Here is an 18114-nt window from a genome sequence, read left to right as displayed (position 1 = left end):
TTTAGACGCTAAAATTGATCTACTCAATGGTGTTTTAAAATTGATTTAAGTAGATAGTGGCAAAATTTGAAAAAATTTTAGTGAAAAGAAAAATCCACTCAAATCGATTTAAAGAGATTTTTAAGACACTTAAATCAATACAAAAATTTATAAAAGATCGATTTATATCAAATTAAAATCCTTTTTTAACCAGTACTGGTCCACTCTGGCAATTTTTACTGGTGTTGTTTTAAAATTTGCGTAGGAAAAAGGAATACTGGTAACAGACTGGTGCTGTGATATGATAAAATTGGCAGAGAATGTCAGACCAATTTGTTAAATTTTTAACCGAAAAGATCTACTGAAATAATTTTAACACGCAATCGCTTTTTTAACAGGATAAATTCATGCTTCCACGAATTGCACTTTCCAGTGATTTCGGAAGACAGCCTTATCGCACTAGTGCTCTCGGCATCTGGCAGACGACATCCGACAACCTAAACGCAGCTAAAACTTTTTTGAAAAGCAACCCCAACATTGAAAAAGCTGTTCGGGAAATCATCTGCATAGATTTTGCAAGTGCAACGCAAAATGACATGAAGAAACCTATTTTCAGTATCGTGTGTGCAGCTTTAATCATTCAAAGCGCTCAAGGCGATGTGCCAAAAAGGTTTCAGATTGATGAACAAAAACAGTATTGGGAGCAGGCATCTGGCGCACAAGTGGATAAGTACTCTGATTCTGCGCAAGTGCTAGACAGTGAGAGTGGCGATCAGGACACAGACTGTTTTATATGTGTACAGGGTCCGACAGATATGATTTTTGTGGTCGATGATTCCGGTAGTATACAAGGCTCTCAAGGCGACTCAAGGTTCGCTGTTTTGTTTATAAATTTGCTTTCTATGTCTCTGAATGTTTCTCTAAATTGTTTTTATAACAAAAAAGAGGTGGCCATACTCCCCTCTAAAACTGCATTATTTTAAATTGGCCGAAAATGGATGCCGTGAAACATTACCGAGGCATTACCGAGGTGGACTCTTTGAGCGTTGAGGGCATCCACTCTCACCGAAAACCGACCCTAGTGACATTTTTTGACCGTTGTTTTAGTAGTGAATGGGGTATGCAAGTGTCGTACGTGAAAGATGTTATTGAGCGATTCAGACAATCTTATGATGCGGGCACTAGCCAAGGAGGAGTTGTGGTATTTAGTCAGAGCGTATCAGCCGATTTTGGTTATGAACAAAGTGCCGATACAATTCAATCTTTTATGGATGGTTTACAGCGCCAAGGAGGACAAACGTGTACAGGCGATGCATTGGATGCTGCTTATAATAGATTACTATCAGGGCGTCTAAGTGACTACATGGTTCGAAAAATAGTGTTCATCTTAACGGATGGAGTACCGCAATGTAGTGGCAGAGACGCCAAGGGTGAGGCAATAGCAGCTGCAGACAAATTCAAGCAACTGAAAGAAAAACCAACTGTTTATGCAATTGGTAATAAGCGAGCCGCTGATATTCAGCTCCTGGAAAAATTAGCCAGCGAGCCCCAAAATGCTCGAAATTACGAAACTGTTGCTGATTTTCAAAGTGACATCAAAGACATTCTGTTCTCCTCGTGTCAAATTTTGATTGAAATTCCAAGCGGCTCCTTTTCAGACATGTCAGGCAGCAAAGGGGGTCAGACCATAGAATTTAACCTACAAGGAATGAAAGAAGGCGACTGGCGGTCTTTCATAGCGCCCTTCACGAAAAAACAGGGATTTTCCGCTTTTCTGACTTTTGAGATGACAGACATGGTTATTGAGGTTTTCGCCTCTTTTTCACAACCGCGTCCCACTGACGCTGCGTATGATGCTAAGAAGAAGTGTGAATCGAATGGGCAAAAATGTATCTTGAGAGTGGATGACCCTACTGAACAACTGGACGACATGTGTAAAGGTTCATTTGGAAGTCAGTTTTATGTTAATGTTCATGTCTTGGAATGCAGTGGTACTAGTTGCGACATTTACATTATATCAGATTTAATGCCTGGAGATTACTTTGACCCCAGTTAGTTTTCGTCAATTTTGAAATCTTTGAAATAGATTAGGCCTTCTTAAATCCTAATATTTCCTTTTGGGTACAATGATTTGATGACAAGAAACAAGAAAAAGGTTTGACAAAGAAGCTTATTATACAATTCCGTAGAAGATTAAGAAATTGCCGCTGATTATACAATTCTATATGAAAAATTGTAAGAAATAGCATGACAGGCATTGTTTACATATTGGCATTGTACGGTAAGCGTTTGCTTCCTAATTTATTATAAATAACTTTAAAGTATCAAGAAACGTTGTGTTGTGAAGAAACTGATAGTTTTGAGGCAATCTTAACCAGGAAAAAATCATAATTAGTTATTTATGTTCAAATAGGATTTTCGTTGTATGCCCTTTTTTTTAAAATTTCAATCTCTTTATGTTTTTAATTGGTTGATTTATTTAGGTTAAGTCTTAAGTTTTGTTCACGCTCAAGTTTGAGTTTCGAAATTTCGAGAATTTTGACATTTGATTTTTTCAGTTCAACTCATTTATCAAAAAGAACGCAAACACTACAATCGAATAGCAAAAGTGTAATTGCAGCAAAACTTGTGATCAATTTCAAGCTTCAAAAATCAGATTTCCCAGCGTCACAAAAAATTTACCAGTTGTTTCAATATTCTCGAATTGAGCTACTTTTATCAAAAAAAGTGCAGTCCACAATAAATTTTATTGAAATTCACAGAGGTTAAAGGCCATACTTATTTCTCAAAAACTTCTCAATACTAATTTATTCCGTTTGTCTGCGTTCTTTGTTTTTTTCCAACTGTCATTTGTTGGTTGAAATTCTGAAAGAGAATAAAGACAATTTTTACACATAAAAACTGTAAGTTATCGGAGCAAAAATCTCAGAGATAAACTGCATTATGTGACCTTAATTCTTTTTGTCATGAAAAATTAGCCTTCATTTTGAAAAAGTTTTACATTACATTACATATCATTTGAAAAATTTTCGCTAATTTTTTTTTCAAAAATAGAAAAAATGCAACTCAAATTTTTGTTGATTGTTGGATGCCAGACAATTAAATTTCGGATCATTATACGATTTTACCGTGCTAAAAGTTCCGCAAAAAGCACTTCGAAAATTTTTATTGACTTTCAACTGTATGACAAGCATTTTCTCCGCAGGAGATCAAACAAAAAGTAATACTTTTTGTGAGGTTTTTTTCCCAAAACGCGAAATAATTCAAAATAACAGTTTCAATCAAATCAGTCTTGGCTTGAATGACATACCTCAAGCTCGGTCGAGACAAACCTCTAGCACAGTCCAAACATGCCTCGCGCACTGTCTTAAAAAGTTTCTTTCAACCCCACACTTTCTCTAGATTTCGCTAATACAAAAGGGCTTTTTTGGCTGAAATCTAAGCCAAAAAAGCCGTTTATTCTTAGCAAAAGCAACAAAAAGTGATACGGTAGAAAACATTCAGATGGCTTAAACTCTTCACTCTGAATCAACATTTGGTGCATCAGTATTTCTTTCTACTATGGTGCAATTGGTCAGTTCAGGATGAACAAAGTCATGTGTAACTCGTGAGTAAATATGAGATTAAATTCCGAATAATAATGATTCTGATAATTAGCCTAATTCATTTCATGGCTTATGTTAAAAGCAAAATCTAGAGCTTCCATTGTGTTATAGTTTTTTGTTATTGATCATTAATACAAAAGTGCCTGCAATGGGTAGGCCGTTTCGGTAAACACTGATTTCATTCAAACAAAACTTTTTTTTAACTAAACGGGTTTGTTCGGTTTGTACCCAAATATGCTGTTTTCGTGCTCACTGCCACAATCATCGACGAACTGTCTCCTTGGCAAAATCATCCTCTTGTCGCCAGTTATGTACACCAAATGTGGCTAAAAAGTTTCCTGGTAAATTTTTCATTTAATTTTTTTTGCTGGTATATTTAACAGAGTTTTTTTATCGTTGATAGTACAAAACCTGTTACTGCCGTTTTGCGTTCAGATAGGTTTGCCTCGGTGACTTGAATTTAGTAATGTTTATATCCATTCTCTGACATAATAACAAAGTCCATAGGAGATAGTCTCAGGGAAACTCTAATTGTAACACCACTGACTAGATGCTTGTCAGAAGATAAGAATTCACAAGCTAATAAATCAAATTAACAAAAATCTCTAGATGCAGCTAGGATTCAATTATGTTTCGCAAACACTTTAGCGCGCTCATTAATATCTTTTGTAAATGGCGGATTGAATTCAGAATAATAGCCTCGAAAAGCGAGCCAATTTTCTCTTTCGTCTTAACACGTGAGAAATCGGTCTAAATGAAAATTTTATGTGCAAATTTGGTGTCTGTTGTTGAAACTTTTTCTCCATTCAGCGACATTGTGAATTGTGAATTCAGAAATTATAGATGAAAGAAGAGTCCTAGTAACAAAATAAGGGTTGTCTTGCTGTGCTGCTTCTGTAGCATGAGTTGGCACGAAACTACTTTTTTTCAACGATGCGTGCTACAAACTCCCAGCTAAGTCGTTGAAGATGGACAAAAAAGGTTTTTTTCTCTTTAAACTTCAAATTCCAGCGTAGGAACATCAGGTGAGTAAGATGAACCAATTTTTCGAGTGAATGCAATTTCTCATATAACGAGTAAACGAGATTAATTCAAAAAAGGCTCTGTTAGTTGCTTCAGCTAGTATTTAAAGAGAAATCAATTCTCACTCTGGTGGAAAAAGTTAGAGCGACTTCTCAGTGGAGTTCGTTTGTTTACAATGAGAGTTTTTTTTTCGTTGTTTTGTCTTGTTCTATTTTATAATACTACGAGACTTGGTACGACCAGCTTTCAGTTGATCATAATTTTTGTCGTGTTTTTCAAGACTTGTTTCGGTGTTTTCTTCAAGGTTGACATATCTATTTATTCGGTTACTGGTTAAACAAGTAATTCTTTTCCAATACGTTTTGCTGCTTGTTATATAAACTTTCGAGTTAATGGAATCGTACTAGTCGAATACCCCTAGTCAGAGCATAATCCTAACCAGGAACATTTTAAAAGTTCAAAGTCAAAACAACCGTCTCCTCCTCCTGCAAGTGGTACAAATCTAACAGTTTTTGGTCGTAGATTTACCACAATCTTCTAGATATTATTCCCGAAACGTTTTTTACAATCCAGGTTGCTAAATTTTTGTTGTTGATTCGGTTCAAAGCTGCAAGCGTAGCCGTTTTTCAATCTTCGATTAGTTACAATGACTCTTAAAGATGATGCTTTGTGTCACCCGTAACCTGATAATAAATTTTGGCCAAGTAGGTAAGCATCATTCGGGTGCAAGCAGAAATACGAACAGGTTAGTTGGAGATGAGATTTGTGATGTGAGAGTGCTATGGATATGATTGCATGCTTAAAAATCAACTTGGTAATCCGTTCCGTCTCTATAATTTGAAACCACTTTTTACGAGACCTAACAGTGTTTTTTTTGAATTTTAAGCAGATTCCGCAACAATGACACTTCCTTTTTTTGTTCATGCTTTCCCTTCGATCGTAACGACAAAATTTTAACATGATCAAAGCTTTTTTCACTGGAATCCAGGAACATACAGACACGAAACTGTGCACCTATCTAGTGCACACTTTCGAATCGTAACGATACTGGGAATCTGTAGTAGCTAAATTTAACGCCCTACCAACAAAAAAGATATATTCAGAGGTGATTGGCAATGGGTCAAGGCTATAAATGAAATTATTGAGATCAATCATCCAATTGATTTCCTTGAACAATTTCTCAAATTCACACCATTGGTTATTTGTGATATCACAAGCCCATCATATGGTCTAAACGTTTTATCGTCAGACATTGTTGACCTTGCTTTAATTGTTTTTTTTTGTAGTACAATAATTTGGTATCTGTTACTTTGTTAAATTGAGTAGGAAACGTTCTTTCTGTCAATGCAGGTCACAATTCACCCTACATCTATGCTCAATGTTTTTTTAGAACGTGCTAACGTGCTATCAAGAAAGATATTTGTTGAGGCTGCTGACACCAATGTACTAGTAAAGAAAACTTTGTGGCCTCGAAAGTTGTTAGACATTGTATAGTTTGATAAACCTTTTCCCAATAAATAATTTAGTTTGGGCTCATAAAATAAACCCTCTATTGTTTTCTCATCGGGGGCAACAAAATTAAAATTTGCTAGCTTCCTTGTTAATATGTCAAATATTTCAGGAACTTCGTATGTGAACGTTTTTTTATCCTTATCGAAAATGATGTCAACTTTTGCTTTTGTAACAAAGTCACTAACGTAGAGATTTGGTCGGCTTTTTATTTTTAGTAAAGTTTCCAATTTTATTGAAACTAGACGTTGAACGTCCTTTTTGTTCGTTTAATTTGGGGTTAAATTGATTTAAAAAAATGTTAGTTTTTGAGGTAATTACTTTGAGACAATTTTGAAGCCTATCAATGTAAGATTAGGTCTATTCGTCCTCCGAAAATTTATAAATCAAATTTTCTATTGATCAAATCTTCCTCTCCGTGAAATTGAATTTTTTAAACTTTCTTTTGTATAAGTTTCAATGCCCTTTTTCTCTCATAATGTTTCGAAGGACCCCTTGAATTCAGTGCACGTTTCTATCCAGAAACTTTGGCTGTTTTTTTCTCGAGTTTTTCTGAGGTTGAGGTTGCATACTTTGATTTCATTGGTTGTACAATAAGATAGCGGGACATGCAATCCACTGCAATTATAAGATACTTAATTTCTTTGATATAATCTGCAAGTTTTTCATCAAAAGCCAGGTCAATTGACCTTATTTCGTCTATAACCTAAGCAATCATTTTGATACGCGGCATTTCAATCCGAACTGATCAATACTTTGTATTTGCAGGCTGAGTTTTTTAAAATTGATTCTTCGTGACTTTTTTAACCCACTGCTTAATTCTTTACACTGCCAAACAATGCTTGACTTTTATTTGTAACTTAACTTTTCAATAGTTTTTAGTCCGCTGCTGCAATCTTGCCAAGTTTTTTTTGTCTTTTTTTCTGACGTTGCAGAATTTGAGTCATTATCGGGCGTTCCCTACATTTCAGAGCCTTCTTCTTCTTCTTCTTCTTCTTCTTCTTCTTCTTTTCTTTCTTATTTGGCTTTTTGCGCTGCCGGTTTTTTTTCACTGTAAGCAACATCCCTTCTGATTCTGCGTCTTTCTAGTTTTTTTCCGAGCTGCAAATGGTTGACGGTTTCTCGGGAGAAATAATGGCTTGGAAGGTTGAAAGCTATTTTGTGGAACCTCTGCTTTGCTTCTATTGAGCTTGTTCCGTAGTCGTTGACTAAGCCTAGACTGTGGCATACTTATTAATCATTGTCTATTTGTCAAGTTTGAGAGAACATGAAATCACTAAAGCAGGGCTGTACAGTTTTTCAAAACGTTGTTTTATACCGTTCAAAATATATTGATAATTTATTAAATTATTAACAGTTGGAACTTTATCAATGTAAAGTTCTTCATTTTCTTTGTTGATTATAGATCGCTCTTTTTTTTGATAACTTTTGGAATTTTTTTCGCTCGCTCAATTTTATTTTCGTCCATGTGTGGTAATTGCAGCATGGCACTTTCGATGTTCAAAACGTCACTAAGCTCAACACTTGTTTCCAGTTCTAATCCCTTCATCTTCAGTGAGAATGAAAGAGTTTTTTCTTGTTCATTGTTTTCTGCTGTGGCAAGGATAGGAGTTTCAAGGGTTGTTGGTGTGACTGGAGGGTTGAGTGTTGTAGTTGAAGTTTGGGTCTTAAACGGTTCAAGTGTGATAATAGCAGTTTTTTAAGTTCGATGGAGTTGTCAAACAAGATTTTCGTTGCATGGGATGGTTCTCTGATGTACATATGCTTAGGAATCAGAACAAGTTCTTCTGCTGCCTTCTCTATATTGTCGATGATTTGAAGCAAAAATAAAGCATAATTTTGATTAGATACAGTCTGGTTTAACCATTATAAAGGTCGTTTCTTTTTAAATTTTCTATTTATTTTGTTAAAAATTTGAATGCTTCTTCGAAAGTTTTGTGGTTTGGGATACTAACAGGCATATTACTGTTGAGTATATTGAGCAAATATTAACAGAAAACCAACATCATATGGCTATTTGATGATTTCCCAACAAGACTCCGTAGTTGTCATGGACTCAGCTGCAGAGTAGTTAGTTTCTGTGCGTTCATTTCTGATGGGTGTCACTTCTGTCGTAATTATTGGTAAAAGAAAATTAAAGGGCCAGGAGGTTTTGTTTGAAAAGTATCTCAGACAGTCTGATTTTGGGGATCTAAATCTGTTTGGAGGTGTCCGTTGTACCCATTTCATAAGATTTTTGTAAAAAAAAACTTATAATTATAACTTGCACTCTGAGATTATTAGGCTGCTGAAATGCACAGGCGATTGAAATAAATTGATGTGAGATGTGTTGAATCATTAATTCAAGACCATCATCTTTAGTGGAATAAATTATGCTGAACATATATAACATCCAAGCCCCTGCGTCTTCATGAGTCATCAAACACCAGTAGTTTCTCAAAGTTTCTCAAACAATCGAACCCATCAAAATTTCTGCAATCTATTTGAATTCTGTGAGTGTTATATTTTTCCAAATTTAAAGTTTTATTTTCTTTTTAAAATTATAAATTTATGTTCTGTTGAAATGTTTTTCCTTTCAGATTTTTGAAAAATAAATCTGTTTGTCGGGATCCCGAAAACCCTACAACTGCCAAAATTGAGCTTGCCGATAAATCAACCGTTTCATTCATATCGTTAGTTTTAGTAGAACGTACCTAACTAAACCAGACATACTGAAAATCAAAGTGAAGATTTTTCCCTTAAGTTTACGGAATCAAAAAGTTAGTAAAATTAAAACTACAATCAATTTAGACAAAAAAAAACACAATTTTTTTTACTAGATCTAGGAGCAGTAGCATCAATACAAAATTTCTAATGGTTTTGTTTGGTGATATTTTGCTCATAAACTTAATGGGTAACTATAGTCGCATCAGGCTTATCTATTGTTGTTTCAGTCATTAAGATTTTCAGTTTTTGTTACTATCTCTCTCTCTCTCTCTCTCTCTCTGTATTTGTGTGTGTGTGTTTGTGTGTATGACTATCTATATCAACGGTTTTTTACGAACAAAGAAATTATGATTTGTCTGAAAAAAAATATTTTTTCGTCTGAATAATAAAAAATCTCGTATCGAGTATAACCTGTGTAATCAAAGGAGATAAGATATTCTTTACTGAGTTTTTCTACTTGTAAATGAAATTTTTATGATGGTCACTGCTTCTGAGATCCTTTTGAACTCCGGGTTGACGTTTGGGTACTACGACTAGCTGGGAAGATAAACTCTTCGTTTGCTGAATAACATTTCTAATATTTTTGAATCGTTGAAAACAAATAGTTGGTCAATCACCGAGAAACACCCTCTCAAAGTAGTCAATTATTCTTCAGATGTGTGATTTGTTCTTTCCGCTACGCAACTTGATCTCGGTTTTCGATTCGTTCAAATATTGTCAACAATTTTCTTATGTCACTATCTAGAGTCAACCAACTACATAGCACTGAATTTGAGATAGGTACTTCTCCACCCTCCGCTGTTCTCCGCTGTTGCTCATTCTTCAGCCAGTCAAAAAAAAGTGGCTGCATGTTATTCAAGATGCAGTGGTTCCTAGAGTTATAATGAGGTAAATGTCTGTTGCAAGTTGGAAAATTTTGAAATTTTTGTCTAACCCATTTCAAAACATTTCTCGTTTTTTTTATCCAGGTACTTTGCAGCCAGTTCAGTCTTTTTTTTATTATTTAGCATAAAATATGATGCTACAAAACTTTGAATAATCTGATTGAGGATCAATTATATATAATCACAGCTTCCCAGTGATTTCCGTGCAAGCGTATTGTCTACCAGTTTTGAGCTTTTTGTTCAAGTTTCGGAATTGAAAGCGAACCCACCGGACGTAGAAAAGGATGAAAATCGCCATAGCCAGAAGTTGTAATGGCTTATTCTTTAACTATAAAAAAAATTTTCCTACATCGAAATCTTTCAAAGTTTAGAACGACTGATCTTTCACTAAAGATTCTAAGCAAAGATTTCAAGTTGGTTTTGTCAGTTTGACAAATAAACAGAAAGTAATACCACTCTAGTCACCAAACAGGTTGTTCTTACAATTCTAGGGCACCATATAACGTAATATTGCGTGAATTTGTAGTATTTTTGATTAATTCAAGTATTTGTCTGTTATTATAAGACTAGCATGAGGTGTAAGTTTGATAACAACATCAATTTTTTGTATACTTTTGACCTGAAAAGAAAAACAGAGAACATGCAGCTAGAAAAAAATCTTCGGTCAAAAATTTCAGGATAGATTTTTTCAGAATCCAAAAAATCTAGTGTATGACTTTCAAGTGCCTTGAAATAACTTTACGTTTTCCCGACTTCATTTTTTGTTTTTCCAGCACCTCGCGGGCCAGCCAATTTTCAAGCGAGTGGAAGTGGAATTAACCTCGTAGATACCATTTACTCAACCGTAAATCTCGCTGGAAGATATTTAGGTAGATCCCTGGTAGTTTTTGATATTTTGAAAGTTTATAAAAACAAAGTCGACTTTTCCGCTCCACTCTTTCTCAATCATCAAAAAGTCAAGTTTTTAGGAGTAATTGAATCGGTTTCATGAGTATCAATGGGTAGATCAGCAGCCTTTTCTTGTTTCTGGTTTGCATAAAAGCACCACGTTATTTGGAAAAATTCAATCAAATAAGTTGCTATCTACAACTTTGAGCATATTCTTTGTTTGCTAATTCTTCAAACCTCAAGATTAATTTACATGATAGTTCTGAATTCAATTTTTGTTTGATCTGACACCAGTTGGAACAATTGAGAAAGTTAATTTTTGCTGGTCAATATCCGCAGTGTCTCAATTTTCTATTAAACTCAGTTTGCCCATTTCATTATTCATAGTGTTCATAATTATTCTACACCAGCTTGATCCTTCTACCGTTCTGCAAGCTTGTTGAGTTTTTGAGGCCAATGCCCAGTTTTGTCTTACACGCCAAAATTTAATTTAAGTCTGGAAACATACGATTGCTCGCAACAGCTAAAAAAAAAGATTTTTTTTCCATGTGTCATCATTAAAGCATCATTAAATATATACAAAGACACTTAGCTATCTTTTTACCGGATTCGAGGCAAACTAAAATAGGATCTCGAAAAAAAAACAACCAGGCAAACGGCTTTTTGCGGCTGTAGTGAGTAATTCCTGGCGCTAAAATATAAGGATCTACTCTACACCCCCGGTAATTGCTGGGAAATGTTAGGATATTAATTTCACGGTCTTTCGAAATTGCAGAGGCAAATTTAAGCAATTGCGGCGGCCCATGGATAGCCTCCCCCCGATTTAGCTCCCCCCCCCCCCCCCTCCTTTAAGGATCCCCAGCGGGTTGGTACACTTCTGGCAGACCACAAAAATCAAACATTTTTGTTTATTAGCCATGAATCTTCAGTACAGGATTACTATCTCGTCCTTCATTTTGACTTTCAAAAGTTCAACGCACCAAATTTAAAGTGGTTTTTCAATATTTTGCAATAAGAACGTAAGTAATGAAAACTCGTATTTGTTTTCTTTATTGATGAAAACGTCTTGAAGATGACGAGGTGCCATCTGGACAAATGAAACAGTACAAGCGATATCAACAAAGTGGTGCCTTGCTGAAATTACCTGCTATCAGGAAATGGATTCTTCTGCTAAAATTGGGATTATTACATGCATTTCACGATTTTTGTTTTAACTGATTGATTTACTTTTTAAAAAATGACGAATTTTGCTTTGAAATTGAGAGCGTTTGATTACGTGACCTCACAAAAGTAATACTTTATAAAATCAACAGATTTGGTTACTTGCACTTCACGGCTTACCATTTAGTGATTAAGCAAAATTGATAAAGTTTGACTGTGAGAGTGTTTGAAGACATAATTTCTAAATATTTGCAATCACTAGAAAATAATGGAACTTTGTAATTCAATTTCGTTAAACGCATTTTTTATTCCATATGGATTCCTGAACTTATCAATCCAAAGCAAACTTATTTTTCGAAAGTTTTATATCCTAAAGTAATCAGCGAAAAAACTAGAAAACAATTTGACTCGCTGAGTGAAATTCTCAAAATATCCTCGCCTTCAAAATTTTTGAAACTTATAGTACCCTGAAAATTATCAATTTTTTTAATACGAATAGCCGCATCCAAGTTTAGGCTTAAATAATTGATATCATCTAAATTTTTTGTATTTTTTTGTAGACTTTTTGACAAGGATAAATGAGTTTAATTATCAAAGTTAGGTATTAAAGGTTCCATAGAAAATTGTAAACGAGATTTTTTCCCAGAGATTATAACCTTGCATAATCAATTATCATTGATCATTTTTCTTATCAATAGTCTCTTATTATCGATGAAATTCGGTTATAATCTTTTATTTCGCCAAATAACTTTCACACCAAGACACATCGTATTTTAAAAATTGCTGGTTTTTAATACTACCGTTAAACGTAATCTCAAAAAGTTAGATGTGTTGGCAAGTTATAGTACACCTGAACACAAATTTTCACCAGAAAACATAAGTTTCTTAGAGACTAATTTACATTGTGGGGTGATCAATTTTTTTTCGTCAGAAAAAAAAACTCTGCATTATGTACGAAATTTAATCGAGAAGAAACCATTGACTTGATTTAAAAACTGATAAAGTATGTTTTCCCAATTTTCACTTAAGCTAAAGTCTGTGAAAAAAGCGAAATGGGCAAATAAAAAGAAATATAATTGGACATAATATATTATAATGGATTAGATTTGATAGCAACATCAATTGAAAAAAGTTGAAATATTAGACTATAATGGATTGAAATTATCTTTAACAGATGAAAAAATAAATGACTATAATCGATTAGAATACTTTATAAAAGATTTTAATTTGTTTTGGTAAAACAGAGATTACAATCAATATTCAAAAATTTACAACGGATTTTGCAGGTCTGGTACTAAAATCATAAAATAGTCGATTATTAACGCTTGAAACTGGATGCAGTGAGACTAATGATTGGTTTTATCAAAACTAAAATACTAGGCTTCCAAAGCATAAGCGTAAATCTTAGCATACATTCATATGAGCCTAAGCATACTGCAATCAGCAAAAAGAATTGAGGTAAGTTGATAGATCAGAATCAGTCCCGGTACGACTCAATTAACAACTTTAGGTTTTTCATAACAAGGCTAAACCGTGTATTTTGAGAATTGTAAGCAGATTCCGAAACAAGGACGCTCCCTTTGTTCTTCTTTTGTTCTTTCATTCTCTTTGATCGTTTTTGACAAAAATATAACTTATTTAAAGATTTGTCTCTGGAATCCAGGAACATGCAGACACAAATTTGCGCACCTACCCAGTGCACACTGTGGCCTCGTAATGTTCGGATGATGACTCTAACGGGATGAAAAACAAACAGAATTCAAACTTAATCCCGGGTTGACGTCCATAGAAAAAAATGCTTATCATACAGTTTCATAATGAAGTCTATGAAAAAAAATGCTTATCATGCAAAGTTCATAACAAATTTAAAAAGTGTTTTAAAAATTTTTAATGAACATTTTTTATTTATTTGCCTCTTTTGAAGCTTTCTGTTCCTTAAAAAAGAATTTAAAATTTTCGATGAATTTTGCTTATCATACAATTTTTATGTATGAAAATTATAAGATAATCATTTTGTCATGGAAAAAAAAAACAAAATTTTCAAAAATCACCAAAAGTGTGTGGGTAACCTTAAATAGATTTAAATAATTATAACTAATACAGAGGTAACTTTGACAATTTTATTTCGGTCGGGGAAAAAAGCTTATCATATACATTTCAAACATGAATTTCGAATGAAATGCATTTTTTCGATAAAAAAATACAAATTTGAGGAGATAAATTATTTTCAATCCCTTTTTTGGTTGTTTTTGTGTTCAAATAAAAATATAACGAAAAAAAATTTAAAAAGGTCCAAGAATGGTTGGCTTGTCTTGACGGTTGTCCAAAGTGGCAGAAAAAGAACCTCAAGCTGTTTTAGTTGGATTAACAAGATCACTGCTATGCGAAGGAAATTTTGTCCAGAGAGTAATCAAAGATACGTCGCAGTTGTTTGCTCCTCTCGAGAAGATGTTGGAGGAAAACTTTTTGCCAAGCCTACTTGGAACTTCTAGTGTCACACACTCAGATCGTGTTTTGTATTCACTTCCTGTCAAAAGAGGGGGACTAGGTGTGCGAAATCCAATAGAAGGTGCCGAACTAGCATTTTCCACATCACGTGAATCAACCGACTGTCTTGTGAGTTCGATCCTTCTCCAAGGTGATTTCGACCAAACTCTACACAAGACAAAGATGAGAGAAGCAAGAAAAAACCACGAGGAGAAACAAAATGCTGTGGACAAAGATAAACTCGATGAATTGCTCGCAGTTTTACCAGCAGATCAGAAACGAGCGATCCGGAGAATAATCGACAACAACTGTTCCTTGTGGCTAACTTCGCTGCCCTTGTTGAAAGATAATTTTGATTTGTCAGCCCCAGATTTCAGAGACGCTCTATGTGTCAGGTACAGAAAACCACTCAAACGTTCTTTCTCGAGATGCAATGGATGTCAACAAGATTTTGACTTACAACATGCACTTTCTTGCAAGAAGGGCGGACTGGTAACACTACGACACAACGAAATAAGAGACGCAGTGGGCGATCTTGATTCAATTTTGTGGAAGGATGTGAAAAGAGGACCTAAAAAAACCAGATTTAGAAAATGGAACCCCGGCACTAATTGCAGATCTTTCAGCTCGTGGGGTTTGTGATAGACAGTCGGCTGCGTCGTTCGACATCCGTGTTACAGACACTGACGCTCCGTCTTACGAAAACTACAATCCCATGAATGTACTGAAAACTGCAGAGATTAAGAAGAAAAATTATTATGGACCAGCTTGTGATGAAAAGAACATGTCTTTCATTCCACTTGTCACTTCAATAGATGGTGTTTTGGCACCGGAGTTCCCGTTTTTCCTCAAACGACTAGCAGATGGTCTGGCATCAAAACGGGACCGCCCATATAGTCAAGTCATGTGCTGGGTGAGATGTAGAATTTCATTCGCTATACTCAGAGCAACCATCATTTGCCTCAGAGGAACAAGATCCAAATGGCAATCCCTCGGCGTTGAGGACGGTTACACAATTGGAATGGCATTCTAAATATTCACACGCTGTTAACTGGAGCTTTCATCGCGCATAACTGACTCCTATGACATTAGAATTTCGACACCATTTGCATATTATTTCGAAGAATATGAGATGTTTGAAGATAAAAACACAGAATGACAACTGTGAACAAGCGGCAAAAAACTTTTCCTTGCACCATTCGAAACCAATTTATTTCGATTTTAAATATTTTGTGCTTATAACGTAATCCAGGATGAGTTTTTTACCCAAAAAATCCAAAAACTACAAAACAGTGTTTTTTTGTCAGCCCAATTTTTAATTTTTTTGTTTCATTCGCTAAGATAAAATTAAATTTATAAGAAACAGGCCTGTTTTGTCAACCATCAGAATTTTCAAAATCTAAATTATCTAACCACATACAAAAATTAAATTATTAATATTATTTGAATGTAAATTAAAAAGGATGTATTTTGCGTCTCCTACCGTAACAAAACCAAATACGTGCTAACTGCCACTAAAACTCTGGGTTTTCTTATGACAAAAATCTTTGGCTAGTGTTTTGGATGAAACACAAAATTTCAAAAAAAATTTTTTTTTGAATTTTCATTTATTGAAAATTGCTTATCATACATTTTCATGACATAAAAAAATGCTTATCAAGCTACTTTTATACAATTTTGGGGATAAAAAGACTGATCAAAAAGCTCAAATTTTAATTCCAGAGTATGGAAAAAAGATTGTTACAAAATTTCATACCATGGAAAAAATTCTTATTTTGCTATTTTCATACACTTACTTTTGCTCTATGAAATTGTATGATAGAGTATGACAAGCACTTTTTTCATTGTGTTAATTGTGTGACAAGTATTTTCGTCAACATGGGGTTCTGTAACTTTACTTTTCTATAAGATTTTGAAACTTTTGTAAGTAAAGTTGCAAGGGAAACACTACAACTTGAATTTGTTTTATTTTCAAGTAAGGAAATGAAACTCCAGTGGCATAGAAACGATGCTGATAGATCCATTTTCCTCTGACTGAGTCAATTCCACTCAAGAGACAGCCATGAAACTAATTGAAAGAGCCAAAAAAAATTTTTATTTTTTTTTTGGGGGGGGGGGGGGTTTGTGCGTATTGACTGACATAGCTCCCACTGATTGTTGGATATATCATTGGAATGATTAGTTACCAACTATTAAAGTTCAGGAAGTTCTAATAGAAATATACTCTAAGTGATTAGAAACACGATCCCACTATCAAAGCAAACCCTGTAAGCTCTGACTCTGAGTATTTTTAAAAAGTCTTATTAATAAAGCGTCTATTTTTTCAAAATATTAGTTTTAATTTTATTCCTTATTATCTGTGCTCAGTAGAAAATGACATCACTAACAGTTTGTAACATTGAAATTGCTAATGATTTGAAACCAGCTTTTATGTCCATGTCCGCTGCTATTAGTCATTTTGGATTAATTTGAGCAGACTTAGTTCATAGTTTACATATCAAAGTATCGGAGAAACATTTTGGAATTCCATTTTGTCAATTTGGCCAATTCGGCATATTTAAGTTTCTTAGTTCTATCAAAACTTATCACAAATAAAATGTTTTTTCTAATTTACCTTTAACATAATAAATTTTCTGCGGTTGGAAAAAAAAACAATAAATAAAAAAAGTTCAGTTATCGAAAAAAATGCATGCAAAACTTGCCTATCTAATTTGTTTTACAATAAGAGTTCACAACAAAAAAACACCTATAAGTAAAATAAATGCTTTTCAAAATGCATTATGCAAAAAAGTGGTTGCGGGTAAAACATCCTTCTCTTTTCGATCGCAAAACGTTTATAGCTAGTAGATAACAAAACTCTTACAAAACTGTGTAAACTGCTGTTACAGCTGCTTTTGAAGGTCTTTGGAGCAGTAATAACATAAAAATATTTCAAAATAATGCATTGATTTTTTTTTTCAAATTCGACATTTTTTGGTAACCATCCCCTCACACGCCATCTGAAGTACAAAGTGATAGATGTCGCTCCTAGTAACAAATCAATTCTGGCAAATGAGCTTCCCTCAACCAATTTGGAACGATTTCTAAGATGTATTAAATCTCTCTTGTGAGATAATAGCGCGACATATATCGTGCGTTAATTGTAGCAAACTTTAAAATAAAGGTCAATACATTAGCTTTTGAATGATAATAAAAAAATCCGTCACAATTGGCTAGTTAAAAAGTCAAAATTTGTCTAAACAAAACCACCTTCAGAGCGCAATTGTTCTGTTACTTTCATTTCAAAACAATTTCATGTCTATACCTGCGAATTCCGATGAAAGTTGTAGTTTTTGTTCCAAATTTTGTAACGAGAGTAACGGATTATATAATCTCGAGGAAAGGGGAGGGGCGTTCCTACAGACAAAATTCGACTTCTTAGCTAGCCATTTTGACGGAACTTTTCTATATCATTCAAAACGTATGGTTGTGACAAGCTTAAATTTGAAAACTTTTTACCTGTGATCTTTTTTCGTAAAGTTATGGGGGTTCAAAAATTGCCATTTTGACCAATTTGGGAAAATTAATGCGCGATACGTTTTACGCTATTAACACGTAATCGGAGATTTAATTCGTCTTAAAAATTGTTCTAAATTGGTCGAAGGAAATTTTTTTGCCGAAAATGATTTTTCAATATGAGCAAAATCCATCAGTTTGAATTTTATATGGCATGTGGGCTGATGATTTTCAAAAAATCTTTTCACGTTATTACTGCTCGATAGACCTTCACAAGGCAGTCGGAACATTCAGAGAATAAAATCTTCGTGATTGTTTTTTGGCTCACAAATCATCTCCGGTCAAATTGAGTAAAAGGTGAAAACTAGACAAACTCT

This window comes from Symsagittifera roscoffensis, chromosome 2 (assembly GCF_963678635.1).
Source record: "Symsagittifera roscoffensis chromosome 2, txSymRosc1.1, whole genome shotgun sequence".
Lineage (NCBI taxonomy): Eukaryota > Metazoa > Xenacoelomorpha > Acoela > Convolutidae > Symsagittifera > Symsagittifera roscoffensis.
The sequence above is the reverse complement of the archived record's forward strand: the minus strand, read 5'-3'. Positions refer to the sequence as shown.